Consider the following 21,898-nt stretch of genomic DNA (forward strand, 5'->3'; position numbering starts at 1 on the left):
TCTAGAAAAAACAATTAAGATAAAAAGCATTCTGGTAATCCTTAACAGAATTAGCCAGGTAGCTTGCCTCTGGTTTCAATCATTTTATATGCGATGTGGCTAATTTATCAATGACTATAGTAGACATACACAAATCTTACACTATATACAGAAATAAACAAAACACAAGGAAATATTCTGCATGATTTAAAATAGAAATGGAGGGAGTTTTTATTTACTCTAAAGTAAAATTCAGATTTAAAATTTAGCATTCAGAAAACAGAATACAGGCATGCAAGGGTAACTAGTTTCAGGAAAAATATAAGTAAGGGCCTGATCCTTTCAGCTCTTAGGCACACAGGTGACTTTCCTGATGTGTAATAAACTTAGTCCCATGCCTTGCTGTTGCATCATTAAGTATTAAGGTGCAGTGCACATAGCTATTGAGATACAGTGCTTACTCTTTTGGGAACCAATTCTGCCATGAAATTCAGTAGCTTGAGTATCTCCCTTGATTTTTAATGTCTAAACAAAACTCTAGAAATTATAGGGACATTGACAGGATAAAAAAAATGTTGGGGACTGCCTGTGGGAGGAGGTACCAAATGTGAAAAGTGTTAATAAATTGTAAGCAGTAAGATCCAGATCCACAAAGACATTTAGGTCCCTCACTTACATTGATTTCTTTAAATTGGGGAGTCTAAATATTTTTGTAGAGCTGGGCATAAATCTGGTGGTGTTTGGTTAGAGGATCAGAGCCAAAACACTTAATCGTTTTACAAAACACATGAAAAAAGGTCTGAGTATATATATAAGACCTGAGTATATAAGGTCTGAATATATGTTTAAAAGTGACAAATTGCTGGGTTTTGTTGCTTATTATTTATAACTGAAATTTCTAACAGTCTATAAGAATAGAGACAAGTGTAACCTGTACCATCAAAATGTATAAATCTTGTGCATTACAGTACAATAATGTCTACCAAAATGTTTGCTAGAATTACTGTGATTTTAAAAGATAAGCATATTTTGGTGTAATTTTTGTGCTTGGTTCTACTTTTTATTTTCAGGATCAAGTATTTTACTTTCTAGGTATGGGTTCAGTTAGTTCCTAGTAAGGTTCCTCAATGGAGCTATCTGAGGGATCAGTTCAACCCTATACATCTAGTTTACTACCAGCAAATAATAAAAACCACAAAGCAGAGAATGTGTTTTTCCACACGATAAGGAAAGAAAATAAAATAGACTTTCTAAATGGAGCTATACTAATCTATTTATGTTATCTTTACTTTTATGCACAATCAATGTAACTATTCATAGTAAAGAAAGTTAAATATGGATGTGTTTGCAGGCTCAAGACCTTACTTTGTAAACTACTTTAACAAAAATACTAAAAACCTGTAAGCAGAGATGAGCTTTGGGGAGTTAAAAAAAATCCGGTAATGTGCTGAGGATCATTTAGAACAATATTTTTTCATTCAACTTATTGCAATGGGGAAGTTGTTGGGATATGTAATTTAGTCCATAAATAACAGCTTATGTTATTTTGAGGATCTTCTTTCCATTAAATATCTGATTTTATTAAAGAAAGCAACGGAGACATCCTAAAGCCGTTATGGAACACTTGTGAAATTTTCAGCCATCTGATGAAAGGTAAATGATGAAAATAGTGGCATAATGCACACAAAACACTAAAAATGTACTTCCCACAGTGCTGAGGTTTGAGTGGATATATATTTTAAAACAGAAGTCTGTCCTTGCTGCCTAAATCTGAAATTTCCTCAAGAAATTCCCAGCTAAGTACTCCCAATCATTTTCTACTGATATACACGTTATTTGGTCTCCACAAATACTTTGACTAGTCATTAGTACACATCGCAACTCCCTCTGAATCTGTCTAAAAGTTCCTCTTTATCCTGTCTTCCATTAGAAGTAAAAAAGTAACACACATAAACCACAACAGAAATTGGTATTTTTGTATTTCTAAAATGTGTGCATATCAAGTTTATATTCAGAATTTAGATTTTTTATTTTAAAAACAGAATTTTTATACAATGTATTATTTTTATTTAAAATAAATGTTTTTTCCAATTAAAGCTTTGTAAAACATTAACCAATCTGAATTGCAAATACATGAGAACCAGAATATGAACCAACTAGTTTATTCTTATTGGCCAGTAAATGTAAAATGCAAAAGGTAAATATTACAACATTTAGAATTCAATTTGATTATTAAAAGAAAAATATCTAAGGTACTAGCAGTAATACAGATGAAGACATTATAAAAATATGTTTGGTCCCAGCACTACTGATATGTCTAATATATGTTAGCTAGTTCAAATGTCTCAGTATTCCTTTTTCTCTTTTAAACATGCTATTTCAACACAGTACTTTGACTCCAATATTCTCAACAAGCACTAGGGAGATTACAGTTTATTACTTAAAATGATGAGCTGGTGGTTGAAATAGCTAACAGATAGTCCCTTGCAATGGCAATCGGAAATTGCCTGTAACTACACATTAAAATAAACATTACACAGATACATACACACATTATTCGACAGTATTTTTTCCAGTCTCTCTGTAATTGGGCTAGAGGAACAAGACTAATAATACTACTAATAAAATAAACCTTAACAAATCCTGCAGAGCATAATAAAATACATAAATTAAGTCTGATCACACAATGCTAAATTTATAAGTGTAATATATCCTGCTGCAATTTTATAATTAATGTATTTAGAGTTTAAGTGGATAATCTTGTTTAATGCAGTTCCGTTACTACAATATTGTTTGCTAAATTTAAGCATGTAAGGTCAAAGCTCCATTGTGATGTGGAAAAAAACCGTGCATTTTTTAAATATAAACTGATAAGACAGACATTGAGAGCCAGTGTAACCACACGGTTTAAGAAATATTTGTGCAACAGTGGCTATAGTAATATTTGGGGAATATATGTAATCTTATATGAGCCAGGTGATCTTTAGAGATGTCGTATGTACAGCTTGTGATGTTTATACCTTTATGGTGTAATCTAAATTAATATGCAAAATAAATCTTTGAGCAGCATGTCTAATGTTAGCTCCGACGAGCTTTTTGTGACTCTGGCCCCTTCTCTGCAGTCTCCTCCCATCCCAGCTATAGCTCCTCCCTGGGGTGGAGAAGGGAGGGTGGGATCTCCCTTTACTAAGCGGAGAAAATTTGCCTTTAAAAAGCTTTAAAGACCACGTGCGAGCCCTGTAGACCCACCCTGCAAGGCAGCAACCACGTACAGCCAATAGCCACGCACCACTGCGCTGCGGCTACCGGCCCATACAAAACAGGCCCCTTGTAATCCAATCTGGTATACGCCTCCCCCTTCCTCATTTGCATGGGGCCTTGTGATTGGTCCGGCGTGGGGGCGTGCCATTGCACGGGCGGCCCCGTGATGGTAACTCGAGTCCGCAGCCACTCTGATTAGTGAACTGCGTAATCGGCGGCGGGAAAAGGTGGGATTAGGCAAAACAGCGGGCGGGGTAGGGCCTCTTCCCCGCCCCCTGCACGGAACCTCCAATCCGGCCCCGGCGAGTCACCAGGGCGATTTACATACAGCCGAGATAAAATTGCATATTCATCAATGGGCGGGGTATGGCTTGATCACCGCCGCGTGACAGAAAGAGGCGCCTACCATTGGCTGTGTATGTCTCCCCCGTTGCCCCTCCTCCTGCCATGCCTTTCTCGGGTAGAACGGGAGGCGTGTACCTTAAAACTCCTCCCCTTGTTTTATTGCGGCCCCTTCTCCCAATCCACCCCCCCCCCACCAGACATTTTCCTGCCCTCCGCGCCACGTTAATTGATTTGATGTGTGGTCCGAACCGATCGGCTTCCACCCTCAGCGTTTCACCCCACCCCCTGCCTCATCACGTGTAATAATGCAAAAATCGTGCACAGGTGGCAACAATTACCGCCCCCCACCTCTTTGGCTGATCTTTATAATCCTATTAGTTTAATAGGTCACGCGGGGCAGGACCTATTTCCTATGGATCAAAGAGAAAACAAAACAGGATAATATCCTAGTGGGTTTCCTCCGCTTTGCTCCTGGACTAGTTCGTGTGAAGCCGCTGTGTGACTTTGTTAGCACTTGGAAATACTTTGTTTATTAAGATGCATTTATTGGGGAGTTTAAGGGGAATTCTCACCACTGCTGTGATTCAATCAGGACACTTCCGTGCCTCTTCGGTAACAGTCGCAATCCATATTTACATGTCCCACGTCAACACATGAGTGCTTTTTCACCAAACCTGATAAAAACGGTCTGATACAAAGGTATGAAAGGTACAATGGACACTTAAAATAAGATAAACTTAAAAGACAACAAATAGTCTGGTAGCACTTTATAGACTAACAAAACATGTAGATGGTATCATGAGATTTTGTGGGCACAGCACTCTTCTTCAGATGACTGGCGTTTTGAGTTTAGGATGTCCAGACAAGCAAGCAAGGTATTCAACCCAGCTTGAAATGAAGTGGCAGACTAAGCAAGGTCCAGCCATTGGCATAATCAACTACACAGTTTGGAAACGATGTTAATGTTCTCTCCATGTGGTCTACTTAATTTCAAACGACTTCCTTTCCAGATCATTTATAAAGCTTTGCAATTTATCAGATACTCGAATCTGAAGCATTCATTCGATGTATTGACTTGCATACTATCCGCGTATCACGTTCCAATAGCCTGTGTTTTTACTACAAACATGAAAGCGATATTAAACAGGATCAATTATTGTCGTCCGCGGCTAGAATTGGATATTACAATCTCTGAAAAGGTTGACCTCGGGCTACTTTTTTAGTTTAGTGACAAAACGTTTATTTGTAGGCTGGAAAATCGCCCCCCTCTCCTTTTAGCCCCCGCAATAACTTCCATCACAATAAATTAAAGGTACATGCACTGTGGTCCATTACAGAGGAGTGTTATGTGACGGACCCTGTCAAAGGTTACTGGCCTTCATATAGCCACGTAAAGTATTTATATAGATGGTAAATATTTGTCCAAATTAAACGGATATAAATATTACCTTTGGACACACTTTGAAAGTTGTGAGTTACAGTAATGAATAAATGTGGCAGCGTCTTGATTGATGCCTCAATTACTTGGACAACATTCTCCTTGCACTAGGGTTCGAATGTATCTATGTTGTGTAAATTGTGCACGGGAATATTTCCACGTTTCTGTGCATACTTTACATTAATAGGAATGTATGCAAATAAAAAAAATCTGACCAGTCCTTCCTGTAGTTAAACAGTGACTTGCAATCGTTTCCTCCTGAAGCGGAAAAGATCTGTTTATTAAAAATATTTCTTGTTGCAACTCTTTAATTTTATGAGATGGCTGTCCCTTTGCATTTTGAGGAATTAGGCAGCAATACATAATTCTAAAGCATGCTGACAGGTTTTTGGCTAACAGCAACTGGTTGTTTCCCATTGATATCCCAATGGATGCTATTTTGTTCCATGTGACTAAACTGAAACTCATTTTCGAAGTTTTCCGACTATAAGAAACTCTGCAGATGGAAAGCCCACATTTCAGATCCGTTAACACAGATCGCCACAATTTCATGTGATTTTAATCCATGTCAAACAGGGAACACGAGTATGTATTTTTGCGTGAAATGAAGCTATTTAATACCCATATATGTATCCTAGGGCTTTTAAAAATTCGTTAAATTTCAGAGAGTTTCTTGAGAAAAAACATATGGAGGGACCTTTTTATCTACTGCAAAATCCATTATTTCCACTCGTTTAATCCTGGAGCATTTAATACCAGAGTGTGTAAAACATAAAAATATCCACGTGCTGAAATTTAGGGAGTTATGCGTTACTCTCCTAACCGGGAAACTGAAAGTCAATGTATACAAATCTGGAGTATATTAATACAGATTATAAAAATATGCGCAGATGCAAACACTGCCTAGACCACTTACTAGTAGCAAATACTAAACTGTCTTGTACACGTCTTTATTTTTCTCCATGGTTGGGGGCTGCCACACATTGGCTTATAATATTTTCTGCTATAAACAGATTGTTTTTATTTCCAGTGGGTCTTTCTGTTTCCCTTCCCCCCAATTTGTTGATTCCTTTAGTTTATTCCTGCCACAGCCAATAAAACTATGAAGCAGACTGCGCAAGAAATTTGTTAAGCATAACGACGTGTTATTTGAGCCACGGATGTCAGCGCACTGACAATTTATCAGATCAAAGAGTCGCTCTGGTATACTAGTTCCATAGCGATTTCCCTCTTAAAACGTCGTGTGATCCGATTTGTGTGCGTGCAGAACTTAATGAATCAAAAACAGAGAAGCACAACAAAGCAATGCGAGCATCGAATATCAGTGTAGTGCACAATTACAACGGGGGGGGGGGGTGGAGGGAAGCACTTTGCCTGCATTCAATGCCACTTTGATATTCTGCATCCTGCTCTCTAAAGACAGAAAGATAATTTCAACAACCTACGTGAGCTCTCTAAAGATTTTGAAGGAGGAAACGATTTTGGAATAATGCCAGTTTGGGGCCCGATCCTGTATTCCTTCCATCTCAGATGAACTCCCGGTGTAGTAAACAGAGTTTTGCCTGAATCGCGAATACAGAATCAGACAGCAAATCCCTTTTCGGTGTGCAACTCTCTCCTTATAAATGAAATCCTTTTCTTACGGAAAAGAACCCTGTTCTTTGTTTTCCTTTCCGAACGATAAATGTAACGCACGAGAAGGCTCGAAAAGTAAGTGCTGGGATTTATAAAATACTTCCTGTCTCGCCACAGCCCTAATCTCCAAATCCAAGTTCACGTTATAGTCCCACCCCACCCCCCCAGCTGCGTTCACCTCTCTGGTTTTAAAGGGCCATGTCTAATTCCATAGCATTAGTTTTATTGCCAGATATTTACTTCTGAAAAGTAGATTCAAATTTCGTGTTACAGAAGTGATACTATAAACCACCAGAAAACAGAATCCCTCTTCAAACACATTTATGGGCTATGGCTGCAGAGATCAGACACGTCAGGTTTTGCCTTCAGTTTAAAGGGGCTACCGCTTGGGAAGTCATTCGATAAACTTTAAACTGCACTTCATAATCTTTACGGCTTTCATGGAGCTTTTCAGATCTTTAACACTCTGTAACCTTTTCACGACAGATTGCCGGACAACATTTCGGTGTTAGGTTTGCTCTCGGAGGTCATTGTTGGGAAGTGTATTTCCACAGAGCCTTAACAGCGTTGTGAGCACCCGTTCTTTCCTTACGCGGAGCCGTCTCCTGTAAAGATTTATTAAACCAGTTGATTTATAATATTGTATACAGGAATATTGATCTGTCAGATGGTAACTCGGTTTCTTAAACTGACACCGAAATAGTAAAGGGCACATTTGGTACGTTTTCCACTGATTAAGAAGATGGGGGGCATTTATGATTTATTATCATCCACAGTCATTTAGGAAACAAAATTAAGTCCAGAATGCCTCTTGTTTCTTTGCTTTGAAGTTCACGGTTTGTTTTCCTTACTGTACAGATCGGCGATCAAAAGCTTAAAACGCCCTCTTGTGTTTGTTTTATTTGAAAAGATCTATAAGGCAATTAAAGTAGCAACAAGCAAGGCTGCAGAAACCAAATATTCAGTAGACGACCAAATCCCTTAGATGACCTTTTGGGAGGCGTGCGGCTATCGAGGTTTGTTTGCGAGATGCTATCTGCGTTTTTGTTTCTCAGTGCTGAATCTGCATCCCCCCTCGATTAGGAGAGTCGGAAAGATTTATTAAAGAGCGGGACCTCTACCCCGACAAAACAAACTTGTGCATTTTTCCATGGAGGCGTTTTCCTCATTTGGTAAAAGGATCAAAGGACCGACCCCCTTTTTATATGAGCTTCCACTGATAGCACCGATTTTATAGTGATTTCTGAAGCTCTCAAATAGCAACATCGGGAGCTTTCCTTAATTATAGCTGCTCTACCCAGCCAGCGCCAGACACAGACAAAACATCTTTTTTTTGAGGAGCTGTAGTCCTCTATGTCTGTGGGTGGCCTTCGGATTTCTGCCGAAAAGTTATTTCATGGGGAGGAGGACGTGGTGCTGGAACAATGTTATAGTGGGGTTGCTGAGAGCCATTGAACCAAATTGTAAATCTTGTTCATAAAAAAAGCCACTTAATAAAGAAACCCGCCTCGCGCCCCTAGTTCTAGCACCAATGGGAGAGAAAGCCAACTTTTTTTAAACCATTGGAATTATTTCTGACTGCACTGCAGACAAACTGTGCTGCCCATCTTATCCTGTCGCGCTGCTAGCGCTTGTTACAAGAAGCCCTCGCTCATTGTTTTTGCCCAGTGCTAGATATGAAGCTAGGCAGAGTGCTGGCTCGATTTTGAGGCTTGTGTCTTGTCGCGAAACATGATCACGGCTGTCGAAAACTGAGGAAAATCAAACCCAGCCTGTTGGATACATATATGTGCAAACACTTTGGTGCAATCGCCTCTGTCACTCGGCCCAGTGGGGAAGGCTAACAGGGAAAAGGAAGCTGTAGATCTTTCTTTTAATAACTTCCCAAAGTGTTACAAATAATAAAACAAGCGCATAAATCATCCCAGGCTGCTGCATGCGCAAGATGGATTTACTCCCCTCTGCACGGCTCCCCACCCGCTTCCACCTAAACACACCTCTCCCACGTCCTCTGACTCTAGCCTGCCTGGCCATTGGTCGCTGGGGCCCGGATGACGTGGCAAAGCCTTACGGGAGGGGAGGAATGATTGACATTTCCGAATTGGAGCCGCTGCAGGCTGGCTGGGGGTGTGTGTGAGCATTCCCCGCTGAGTCAGAGGGGCGGGGTGAGCCGCGGCGGCCGCCCAACAAGCGGAATTGACTCACGTGCAAATCAGTACGCAGACACTCTCCAGCACACGGGCCCGGGGCACAAGAGTATGGGGACGCGCGGCCTTGGGCTGCAGGATCTGCCTTTCTAGCACGTGAAACTAGAGAGTGGGGGAGCAAGGCCTCGGTGCAAGAAAGCTCCATCTTACCCCCGCCCGCAGGAGAGACAGCTAGGAGAGCCCCCGGGGAAAAATACCCCCCCCCCCCCGCAGTCTATTCTATGATATCGAATGAAGGTTATGCAATGAGTGTGGTAGGGTGAGCGATTGCTTTCTGCCCAAGTAACTGGCCCCGGGACTCTCAGGTTTCCCGCAAATGTTACAGCCACGGTCAGCCCAATGCTCCCGGCAGACAAACATGTATCACAACGTGCGGATAACGCGCATTAGTTATGGGAAGCATTGATTTGGTTTCCCTGTTCTTAAACTCACGGTGGAAAGTAGTTGAGGCCAAACAGGGAGAAGTTGTCGCTCCGTCCTCCTGCTAGTAAAGGCCTCTAAAAATAACCTTTTAACTTGAAAGTGGAAAACGGGCTGATGTGAGATCTTGACTTTGGACATAAATATGGATCTAAGTATGGGCAAGGGTGGTATAGGAAAGACCTATTAATTTGTATAGATGAATTATTAGACGCGTGTGAATTTAATTTATATGTAAAAACTATATATATATATATAGGCTGCATATACGTAATAGGTAATATACGAATATGTATGTGTAACCATAAACATTCTGTTTCTAAAACATTTTATATAACGAAGCACGATCGAGGAAGAGGTTTTCATTTCTTGCTTTTGAGGTTAAGTGTTTGTTAATTGCAGTTCCAGGCCGATGTATTCGCGGGTATGTCTCAGTCACAAACATGGACCATTTCATTCTGCCAGCTGCAGACTTGTGATTTTCTCCGTCCCTTGCTCTCGGCTCTGGCTGCAGCTACGCACTGGAACCCTGCTAGCTCCTGCGAGTCCGGTATGCAAATTGTCGCTGATTGATGTCCGTCAAGGAAACCAATCACAGGGGGACCCGACTCGCCATTGGCCGTCAAACTTGGTGGCGTCGCACATGACGTTACTAAAGTGAGCAACCAATCACTGCCACGTATGCAAAAATGAGTGGCGATCTTATTTAATGGGAAAAGTAAGGCTATTCGTGGGCGCCGCGCTGTGTTCAGTGGAAATTATTGCATCGCTCGCTTTCCTTGAGCTAAATAAGGGCTGATCAAGTGTAAATTTGCTTTAATATCGCACAGTCCAGGGCTAATGCTCAGAGTACCTCCACAGCTTCCTTATCACGGAGTAAAGATTTGCACTGCATTGGTGTGTAGCTTGTCACAGGGTGCTGGGCAAGATGAGTGACAAAGAGTTTATAACAAAGACCAATGAGATTTTAAATGTCACAAAACCAAATATCCCAACTCCCATCACTCGCTCCCTCTCCCTTTCTCTCTCTTTGAGGTATGTAACAGACTGTAATTTCCTTAGGAGATCGTGCAAGGCAAATGAAAATACTGGCCTTTTGGTATTATACGCCTTGATTATTTATAGTGTGATGTGTTTGTTGGATTTTAAAGTCTTGACATTAGCTAGCCACTCTGTCCGTTTGCTAAGCGGCTAGGTTTCCAGGGATGAGATTGCATGAAAGTTCAATTCTGCACCGCCAGATGGTGCACTGTTTAAGGGCCCGATTCTTCATCGCTTAAATCAAACTGAGTTTTCCCAAGGAAGTCGATGGGAGCCGAATCTGACCCTAAATATAAACCCATTTTGTAAAAAATTATCATTGTAAATATATTATCATACACACAGCCACTCCCTTACTTGTATAACTACGCATCTTTGATAATTAAACCTACAGAATATTAAAAAATCGAATTCATCATTCATAATGGACGCTGTACATTTTTGTGTTGCTTTATCGGGGTAATTAAAATAGCCTAGTCTATTTCACTTTCTGATTGAGGCACTAGTGCAATATTGCTTCTGAGAGTTTCAAGCTCTGCAGTTAAATAGTTAAAGGCACTCTGAAAACTCCTTTTCTATCAATATTTCCATTAAAAAGGTATTTTAAAACCTAAATGTATAAGCGACTTCACCATTGTCCCTTTAAATTCATTATATTATATTCATATTTTAAACATTGATTACTTGATTAGAGTGATGTCTTAACAACCAAACCAAACATCCCCCCCCCCCACCCCGTCTGTTGTTTACATTATTACCAGGTACCTCTCAATTACATAACTTCTGCTCTGGCTTTTGCTTACACAAGCTTTTCTGCTGTCAGTGGGAATTATTTGAACAAAGGCAACTTTTAAAGAAACTAGTTTCCAAACTGCCATCATTTATATTGTTTCAAAAGGAAACACATTTGAAACGATTAGTCTACAAATGCATTGATTCCAGCTACTCCAATGATCCCTGAGGAATCTATGATTCTATGACACGCTGACATTCAGGGCGGATCTTAATGACCTCCGCGTGGAAAAATAAATACAATCAGACGGGAGCGTTCTAAGCCTTTGTTTGACTAGAACTCTCGGATTTGGAGGGGAAGGGGGGGCAGAGAAGGAGGCGAGGTGGTCTTTGCTGTGTATGGGAGATTTGAAGCTCATCTTCTTCCCGTTAGATCTCAAATGGGATTTGTGCAGCCAAGCCTAATGTGTTCCAATCTCACCCTACGTATGCGGTAGGGCAGGGACCATAGATTAAAAAATGCACACACTAAAAAACACCGCACAAAGCAGCACGGCGTCCTGCTGTTGTTCCCGCTGAATCCCTTACGAATATGGCAGTTGATTTCAGTGGATGAAAGCTCAGCCCCTCGGCATACAGCTTGTCTCCACAGAACCGTGGGACGGAACCGAGCGAGGATCTGAGGCAATCTCTCTAAGGGCCAGATACTGTAACCCTTGCCCAAGCAAAACACCCTTTTGCTTCCCATCTGTGAGAGACCCCAAAGGAAAGCCAGAGGGGCTGAGACAATAGGCATCGGGTTGCTGAGACCCCCAACTCTAATCCCATAAAATGGAAACTCCAATTTCCAGCATCCACGGGGAACTGCAGAGCCGAGCAATCCGGGTGCTTTAGTCCGAGCGGTTCAGGACACCCCATTTTTATTGGTGCACCAACAGCAGCAGTGTTACTAATTTGCTAGCATGATGATGGGCCTTGCAGTTGTGCTCCGAGTCCTAGTGCCCCAGGGGCATCCTGAGGAGCACGGATACCCAGCAGTTACTGCTAGGAAGCCAGAGGCAGCAGGAGATTACGTGGGGGTAGGGGAGATCATTCCCTCATGTACCTGCATTACAGAGGCACCAGCGCGGCTCGTCTGAATCTACCTGGTCCCAAAAAAATGGCTCCAAGGGAACTTTTCAGCCAAACGAGAAGAAATGGAAGAATCCCAGTTTGTTGGTTTAAAAACCATAATCTCTCACCATCACTCTATACAGACTAAACCTTTATTGCCGTCTCTTTCCTTAGTAAACTCTGAGCCTGACCCTCTCCATTTCACCTTCCTGGTGAAGCTGTGTTTTATTCTCCCTTTCCCCGTGTTTGCATTTTTTTCCCACGGGATTTTACTCTCTTCCTCGGTTTGTTGAAGTTTGTTTAGCAGCCCGGGCACTGGTGGCTAAGGCAAATATTTCCCAAGTTAAACAACCTTAAGTGGATCAAGAAACACACGCGGTCTGTCCGTGGAATAAATAATACAGACACATAAATTAAAATAGTAGATACATCTCTACAGCAGATAATAAACCCGATGCAATATATATCTTTGGGAAAACGTAAACATGTTTGCGCGAAAAAAGTCATCTTTGACACACGGGTCGAATGGGAAAGCGGATGGGGACGTTTAGTTCTGTTCCCGAGACCAAGTCAACACTATTTATTTTAGGAGAGCAAAACATCATCTTATCATGCAATCTGCCGTGCTTCAAAGCGCTGAAATGAGCCAAATGCAGGGAAGAGACACATGCTTCTTTTGAGTGAGAGAGAGAGAGAGAATGTGTGTGGGGTGGGGGGGGGGGGGGGGGGGAGGGAAGAGGAGGGAATGCGTGCGTGTTAAGAGGCGGGGGATCTGGAAACCAGGGGGAGTTTTTCCCTTTTTAAATCATAAGCAGGCATTCCAAAAAGAGGGAAACAATCCGGAGTTGTTTTCATTGGAGGCTGTAAAGCAAGACCAAAACAGAGTTAGAAATATAAACCAAGTGACAGCTCTCCCTGCTTAGCTGCCTGCCTCCAAACATGTCTGCTCTCTCCTTTCTGTTTCCCCCAGATCTCAGGGTCCCAGGCTGTGTGGTTTCCATCTAAATAAAGAAGGTTCCCTAGGGTAGGTCTACTCTACAGGATAAAGTCGAATTAAGATATGCAACTTCAGCTAAATTAATTGCCTAGCTGAAGTTGAAGTAGTTTAAGCCGGCTTTGGGTGCCCTTTCCCTGCAGAAAGTCAAAGGAAGAACAACACCCTTCCTTCAGCTTCCCGGGGTGCATCGACACTGCATCCTAACTTGAAATAAGGTAACGTTTGAGTTATGTAAATTGCGTATCTTATTTCAATGCTATTTTGAAATAGCTTATTTTGTCCTTTATTTGGAAATAAAGCGCTATTCTGAAACATCATTTACTCCTTGTATAATGAGGTTTACAGGAACATTGGAATAGTGAGTCTGAAATAACAGACTTGCTGTGAAGATGTGGGATAGCTAGTTCAAGATATTCTGGTATCCCAAAATAGTGTTGCAGGGTATATGTAGCCTTTCTCCTCATTAAATGAGGGTTACCATGAGTCGGAGTAAGCAATCCCCGAGCTCAACATTATTTCAAAATAAAGGCTTATAGTGTAGACATGCACTATATTATTTCAGAATAACACTTCCGTGTAGACATACTCTGTGAAAACAGGGTTACTGGCATTGACCAGAGTGCCCCTCTCACTTTGAATTAGCTGTCTTAACTAGACTGCTAATTTGAACCCTGGAAGATGGACAGTAGCAGCTTCGATCTTCCTCTGTAGTGTAGATGACCCCCTAGAAAATAAATCTGTGGCTGGCATTCCCCTCTACTCCCTCACAGAAATTACTGAGGGAGATAGCTTTGTAGGTTTGGAAACAGACTTGGGTGTCTATAATAAGTACAATCTATAAATATTGGAAGAACATGGAGGAATCTTGTGGCACCTTAAAGGCTAACAGATTCATCTGGGCATCAGCTTTCAAGGACAAAGACCCACTTTCTGAGATGCACAGAACTTCTCATTGTTTTTGTGGATACAGACTAACATGGCTACCCCAGTAACTACTGGAAAGTATCTGCTGTAGTGACAAGGAGAAGCAAAATTTTTATGCCTCAACATGCAAATTTGATTACCCAGGAGGTTTGGGGAAGAATCCCCTTAACCCAAATAAAGTTAAAGAATTGATCTGTGCAAAACTGGTCTTTTCTTCACCTTCCTTGTGTACAGTCACTGTGGTGGTTCCCAGCATTCTTTTGGTTCACAGTCCACTCCCTACCCACCCGGTGCCCCAGTTAGTCCGTTTGCAATCTGTTCTAGTCAACACCTTGTTTTGGGAGCCTTCCCAATCAAACTGCAATATCCCAGCCTTTCCCAACTAAGTACAGGTTTTGGTGATACTATCTGGTCTTGCTAGGGGACCACTCAGAGCTTCCCCCCAATCTTTTTGGCCTGATCCCACCACAGCATTTTTTACTACCATGTCTGTGCCTCTCTGCCTCTCTTTCTCCTTCTGATTGCATCAGAATACACAATGATTGTTTCAAATTGTTCATGTCTTTATTTTGCTAACAAAACACAAATTTCTCTGATACGGGGAAAGCCCCAAACCAATGTGCCTTGGGGTATGTCTATACTGCATGGTTATTTGGGGATACAAAAGTTATCCCAAAATAGCTACCCTGATCTTAACAAGCTGCCCATTTATTTTGAAATATTTTTTGAAATAACGGGTGTGCAATTTCAGCATCCTGGTAACCCCCGTTCCACGAGGGTTAAGGGATGTGTCGAAATAGTGTGTTATTTCGAAATTTGGTGCTGTGTAGATGCTCCAAATTTCAAAATAAGCTATTTCGAAATAGAATCAAAATAAGATACTCAATTTCAAATTGAGTATCATCTTATTTCAAATATAGGGTGCTGTGTAGCCATGCCCTTGGATTTCCAGTTTCCCAGAGATTTAAGCAACTTCAGACAAACGTGGTAAATAGCAGCACAAGGGACTTTGTAAGAGGCAAAACAACATAAAGGAATCTGAACCTTCTCTACAAATTTAACTGCTACAAAACAGGGAGGAATTGGGTTCTTTTGAGTTAAAAATGAGAAGTTTTGAAAAACAATGGTCAGTTGCTGCTTCTGTTCTCCAGAGCATTTACCTACTAACATCCTTATGAGAAGCGCTTGTTTGTTTGTTTGGCTGGGGAGATGGGTTAATGCTTTGGCTCTGTTTATAGACCATTATGTACTGTCATTAAACTTAAACACTGTTTACAAAACTTGGGGCGTGAGGGAGTATTATTTTCATAGATACATGCTGGTTTATGTTACCCAGTGATTTTCGTTCCCTCAGGTCAAAGGAAACAGTCTGTACCTTTTGTTTTTTGTAGCTGGGCGAACTTTTGCTTCCAGTCAGTATAAAATGTCGCGCATTATATCAATCACTTGCTTCCCGTGTCAAAGGATTCATTAGTGGCCTTGGTGAGGACAGGTAGAGGCCGGTGTAGCCACAGCCCAGGTCCTGTTGTTTTATGCTCTTCTACTCAACCCCCGCCAAAGCGCTGTCTGACTCCTTGCGGCCGCTAGGGGGCAACAAACACCGCCGCAGCAGGCGAAGGGAAAACGTGTGTCTGTAAAGGCTTCGTTCTGCACAAAGGCGTCTCCTCTGACAAGTAACGTGGATTCAGTTCTGCAGTTTGAGTGACTTGCAAATTGCCCGTAGAAATATTTCTTTAAAGAGGCCCCTTTGATTATCAACACAAAGGCAGATCGATTTGATCAGCAGCTCAAGGAATGGGGTAAACACCCTATTAATGAGAGCCAGGCAAGCTCGTTTAGGAATCTGATGTTCTTTCTTTTTCTCCGCTATAAACGTGCACATCCTGCGTCCAAACAGGCTCATGAGTTAAACCCCAGCTTCTCACAGGTACTGACCGCATTTAGATTTAAAAAGAGAGGCAGTGCTGCTTGATATCTCTATTTAGCCGCTTGATTTCTCTATGCTCAGTCGAGAACAGCCCAGACCTGAAACAGAACAAAGACAGGCTAACAAAGATCGAGCACTGGTGCCGTGTTTTATAAGTGAGGCTTGAAAGGAAATGAAGAAAATATGTTCTTCATACAAACTGGGGACAAAAATCAGACACTTGGTGCCACAATGAAGTAACTCTACATGGATTTACTTGTCCTCCTGGGAAGAAAAATCCCAGTTTTCCTTCTCTTTGCTGAACTATTTACATTTGCACTGGAGTGAGAGCAAACCACATTTGTTCAGTGCAAGGAGCCTAAGGAATTTGAAGAGGAAAAACATGAAATATCAACTTTCCTCACACATGTGATCCTGCTGGAGTAGGTTTGCCTTCAAAACTGAGAACTGTTATTAAACTCTATCAGTTGGAAGGCACTTGGACAAACAAAGTCACAGCATAGGGTCTGTCAGCATTTCCATTTATAGAGCTTTATTACTCAGCACAAAATATTTGCCCTGGGATTAAAGTTGCCAAACAAAATTTCAGCTCTCAGACTATTAGGAAGCAGGTTTTAACTTCTGCAATTTACAGACTTATTACACTTTCCTAGAGTTCCCCTAAATTTGGGATTTAGAGTGTAATAGCAACAGCTATTTAAAAATATTTATTTGCACAATCTATGTATTAAAAATGCATTCCTGAAAAGTACACTCATAACAATTACATTATTTTTTTCACGTGGAACTGGAATTGTTTAAACCTTAATTTCTCATCAATTGAAAATCCTAACTCACATTTTATTTTCCTACATTTCCTGCTTTTGGAGTTAAAATGAAATTCTGAGACGACAGGTGATTAGGATTTTTTTTCTTAGGAAAAATATTGACAAAAAATGAAAATCTTTTATTTTACTCAAAAAACCCTGAACGCTTGCCTTTTGGCAACTGAAATACAAAATTATTCAGTTTAAACTAAAGCAAAAATATTGGTTTCTAAGTTTTCAGTTTTTCACTGGAAAATTGGATATTTTTGTGAAAAATCCACTTAGTTGAACATCCATTTTTTGGAAACAAAGTTTATACAAAACAATTTTAAGCAGCTTCAGAGAAAACATTCTTTTATAAGAGATTTCTTTTATATTCTTACAGCTTGCAAGATGTTGGAACAAGTTTTAGATTTGATTTTAGGTAACTGCAGAAGTATTTAGTTCACTTGAAGGAAATTTTAAAGAAGGATAAAAAAAGCAGAGAGCTGCTTTTTAATGTATATGTGCAAAAAGGACTACTAATTTCTGGAAGATATCTGTTTTTTAATTCACAAGATCAGTCAGGACAAAGCAGGAATCAGCTACATGCAAATTAAACCTGGATGAATACTACAAAATATTTTCTATGGATATCATTTTGACTGTTTAAAGAAATTTGCATCAGCCAGTTTGGTGTGTCTTTTGTTTGTGTTCCACAAACATCTATGTTTGTTGCCTAACACACTTGCAAAAAAGCCATTTTTAAGCTTAAATTCTCATAAAAGATTATTTTTAAATTGCCTTTCTGTGAGTTCTCACAGAAAGAAACCTGATCATTAGTTATCCTTATCCAGTCAAGACACACAAACAATACCAGGTGACTCGTGTAACCAATTACAATTAAGTAACACAGCTCTCCTAGCTAGCTGGTGCAGACCAAACATAACTAAGAGAAAAAAATAAACAGAATTCTTTCAAATAATAACTAAATTTGAGAGTGGATAAAACAGAGCAAGTTTATCAAATCAGTTGTTCATTACAAGTCATTCACTGGGCTCTAATAAAAACACAGATTCATAAACATGTACCAAAAAGAAAAATAGTGGAAACGTGTTTCTTCTAGTATGTAGAAAGAAGGCCAAGTAACTGGATTTCATTTAGCTTGTATAAGTCAAGTACCACAAAGTATAAATAAATCCATGCATGCCATTACACTGTATACTATTAGTAAGCCTGGAATTAGGAGGGCTCTGTGAATGTGTATGGAGGTCACAACCTGCTGGTTTGGGGCTTGATCCCTAACAGCTTGTGATAGCTGGCAGCGACATGGAAACTGTAGTTTCTGTCATGTCAATGATCAGCAAATAGAAGGCCAATGAGACTGGAGATGGTTGGATTTGAATAAAACTGCAGCAGTTTCAGAACCAGGATGTCTCATACAAGATATTCAAGACAGATTTTCTTTTTTTCCCCCTTGGAAACAAAAAAAGCTAAGGAAACAGGAAATTCCAGGCAAAGAAATTCCCATGTTTCCCTATCATCCTATTGTGGCTATTACTGTTGCAGGGGTCTGAGATCATATACTATGGAACCTAGTGTAATATAGCATAGACACGATTCTACCCATGATATCCACAGCAGAGCTCTTTGCAAAGGGTCTAATCATACATATCATGTGATATAAGAGCTGAGCTCTGCCTCTGCACAAAACAGGGCAGGCAAAAACAATATTTGCGATGTGATTTTCTTCAAAAGGGGACATATTTTAGGCAACATGTATAGGGCTACATTTTCAATGGCAGCTCAACTAAACTTAACTAGACATTTTGCACACACTCTGATTTATGCACAAAACATGTATTTTCACACTCAAAATAAGCAGTTAGATAATACACAGGTACCCAGCAGATGTTCAAGTTGACATGCAAATAAGAGCGTGGCAAGCAAAATGGGGGAAATGCAAAATTGCAGGTACAGATTTATAGGCATGCTTTACAGTATTGTGGCTTATAGTATTTACAAATGGTATGTGTTAAAAAAGCCTGTTCTGAAGACCTTCCCCCAAACAGAGATGGCAAGAATATTGGAAGAAATTACAGGCTCAGAGTTTTCTTCTGATTACTGTGCAGATGGCTTAGATATATCAAGCCAGATTCTCAACTTGTCTAAACGAAGTCAAGGTAGCATCACCAGTTTAGACAAGGCAAGGATCTGCCTGTTTTTATTTTTTTTATCAATGTACTAGTGTAAAGGCATTAATGGAAACACTAGCACAAAAACGGTGTAGTTTTGGGAGCATGTCTGGGAAATTGTTTAACATGTTTTTTCCCACCATTTGGAACAAATCTAATCCTACTCCAATCAGCTAGTTACATGGAAATGCAGATCAACATGCTGATACTTACTTCAGAAGGTAAGAAACACCTTTCATGTGAATGAACCCAGAGTTTTGTAAGAGAATTAATTTGTCAGGAATGTCAGACTTGGGTGCAGTTTGTGGACACTCTGTGTGAATGTTTTGAATCGTGTCAGTACTTTGAACTGTGCATAAGAGCTCAACTACCCAGTGTGACAATGTAGAGCAGAAGGGTGTGAACCAATGTGTTGCTCACTAACTGGTCTATGCAGATCCTGCTGCACTAGACATTCCTTAATACATGTTAATGCACCTGAACTATGTTACCTGTACTACGTTAACATACATATGGACAGAGAAAAGATCCTGTGGTCTCAGAGGCAGGAAGAACATACATGTAAGGGACTGTGTAGAACAGTGTTTCCAAGCCAGTGGTACAGTACTTGAGAGAAGTCTGGGGGGGGGTACACCAACACAACTGAAATTTGGAGAAAACTGAATTTTTGTTTTAAGTTTTACAGCGCTTTATTATTTTTGTACTTTCTACACCCAAAAATTTAATTGCCTGCCCAGCTACAAATAAGTTGTTTAAATAAATGTGTTACCATGGTAGAAAATTTTTGTGTGTGTTTGAAAACTTTAGGTACTGGGGTTACTTATAATGGGTTTTTTTTTTAAAAAGGGGTACTTTATAAAAAAAAGGTTAAGAACCTGGTGTAGAAGAAGGCACAAATGTGATTATGAAGAATAGGTTTGTGCTTTCAATAAACAGGCACAAGGGGGCAGGCAAAGGGCAGAATAAGATGCTCTGAAGTCAAATCAGGTTTATGGTGGGTTTTGAAAGGTGTGTTTTAATGTTTAACTCCCATTTTAAAAGTGTCTCCTAAATACTAGAGAGCTGGTAAGGTGCCTGTTCATCTGTGGCCCCAAGATACTCTCAGTTAAATAACAGTTAAAATTGTTCTAGTATATTTGGTGTGTGTGCATTTTTCCCACCATTTGTCATTTTCACAGGTTTTTAAAGACATAAATCTCCTGGTATGCTGGCTATGTATATATAGCAGGAAAGAAGCAATCTCTTCCTCCATGGGCACAGTGCCCAATGCAAGCTATGAAGCATGTGTTGGGGGAGGGGAAAAGGGTGGTAGAAAGGAAAGAGTGATTTATGAAAACGACAGTTTGGAGATTGCTTGGATCCCGGAATGTGAGCTGAGTGTGAATGTAATTGACAGATATGCAAGAAGTCTATTGGAACTTTGCACAGACACAGGCAGTGTTTTCCATGGAGTAAAGGCCTGCTTACTAACTGCCTCCTGCAGGAGATCCTGCTTATTTGTCAGATGAATCCCCTGAAGAAGATCTGTTTCTCCCTTTAGTGCCCAGGGCCCTGGCCCTTCTGGAAAACAAGAGAACAGCATCACTGCAGAAGGAAACACCACTCACTGAGACCAACCAAAAGCTGTCAGGGGCCATTCAGCAGTGAAACCCCACACCTCCAGCCCCAGGAGATCCATTTGTCATACACAGTCTTCACCATTGCCATAGCCAAAGGTACATTCTGTGGGAACCCGAGTAAGTCTGAAAATGTTAACGAAAGTTCCTCTAACCTCTGGCTCACTCCCCTCCTCCTTCCTGTCGCCTTGAAAAATTTATGCTTTTTTTTTTTAATCAATTTGATCATCCAGTGCAGAGATCCCTTGAAGGGTGTTTTGTTTCTAAAGTGGGCAATCTTAAACGTAGCTGGACTTTAACATCCCACTGACAAACTTGCAGGTCTAATATAATGATATATTCATGGGCCTGCAGGCAAAGTAGTTTTCCAACTAGGAGAACCCCCTTCCCCCGCCTTTTCACCTAAGAAGTGACCGATTTGTGGTTTGGATGCCTCCCTCAGATATTAAACAGACTGGATGGAAAAGGTTTGTTCGGCTTGAGTTTGACTTTCCCCCATCTTGTATTTCTTGGCTTGGAGTCAAATTCTTGTCCATTCCCCTGAACTGCCTGGTCCCCAGCCAGCCCCACTGACTTGCTCTCTCCAAGGTGTTGACAGAATGTTTTTCAGCTGTACCAAAGGCCACAGATTTTATGTCAGACTTCAAGATGCACAGCTTGATAAACACGTCTGCCTCTAGCGATTGGCAGTGTGCTTTCTGGAAAAGAAAACAAAAAGTGTTTTATATAAACAAGCGAAGTGGTATGAATAGCACAGAATAACAAGGCTTTGAAGGTGTGCCTGGGTCCTTAGCTTTTGCAGTTAAGTTGCTCTCTGCAAAATATGCTCCCCCCCCCAACTATGGAATTGCTCTTGATGTCTGTTCCCTTCTGGGAGGAACAAACACACGCAACAGTGGAATTGCTGTCCACAGAGAGATCTTGAAAAGACTCCAAATTGTAAATAGCTTTGGAAAAGTGCAAATTCTGCTGGAATAGCGAGCTGGCTGTAAGTCCTATGAGAAATTAGGAAAGTGTTCAGAGTGAAACGATTGGCCATGCCTTGTGTATACACACTGGTACGCACTTCCATGTAATGTTGTGGGCTCAGAACCAATGACCAGGTAGGAAAAGCCTGCAGCGTTATCCCAGATTTAGCGTTATCCCAGCTTTCTATGTGGGTGTACGTAATATCTGAAGAGCAGGATTAGTCATTCGCTTTAGAGAATTATTGTTTCGCACAATGCTGGGGGAGTACCAGGATTCCTATTTTGGGGGGTATCGGTATGTTTTTAAAATGGCAG

Source organism: Pelodiscus sinensis, chromosome 2 (genome assembly GCF_052426305.1).
Source record: "Pelodiscus sinensis isolate ZL-2025 chromosome 2, ASM5242630v1, whole genome shotgun sequence".
NCBI lineage: Eukaryota > Metazoa > Chordata > Testudines > Trionychidae > Pelodiscus > Pelodiscus sinensis.